The following is a 273-nucleotide window of genomic DNA, read 5'->3' on the forward strand; positions in this document are numbered from 1 at the left end:
CTCTGCCACCTCTTTTCGGCCCTGGCCACGCCTGACAATGGGGTAGGTCAGGGATATTTTAGGTGCAGCAACCAAGGGCCACCCGTCTGCAACTGTACTTTGTAGCTGTGCCAACGAAGAGCTATGGGGCTGCACCCTTATTTTGTGGAGCCTAGAACTGCACCCTCACATTCTCAGCATGTCAACTTGGACCCACCCCACCCACCCTCACGTTCTGGGCACATCAACTTAGACCTGAAAATGTGGGAGGTTGGGGATGTTCTAGGTACTGCA

At 54.2% G+C, this 273-nt stretch overlaps 1 protein-coding gene across 1 annotated transcript in view; it reads left to right on the forward strand.

The window, feature by feature from the left end:
* Window positions 1-273, forward strand: part of LOC109298046 (dynein heavy chain 2, axonemal-like) — a 47,720-nt gene that overhangs the window by 11,927 nt on the left and 35,520 nt on the right. The gene's annotated exons all lie outside the window — the stretch shown is intronic.

The sequence above is a fragment of the Gavialis gangeticus genome, unplaced genomic scaffold (assembly GCF_001723915.1).
Source record: "Gavialis gangeticus isolate Ggan-Ray unplaced genomic scaffold, GavGan_comp1, whole genome shotgun sequence".
NCBI classification, from domain to species: domain Eukaryota; kingdom Metazoa; phylum Chordata; order Crocodylia; family Gavialidae; genus Gavialis; species Gavialis gangeticus.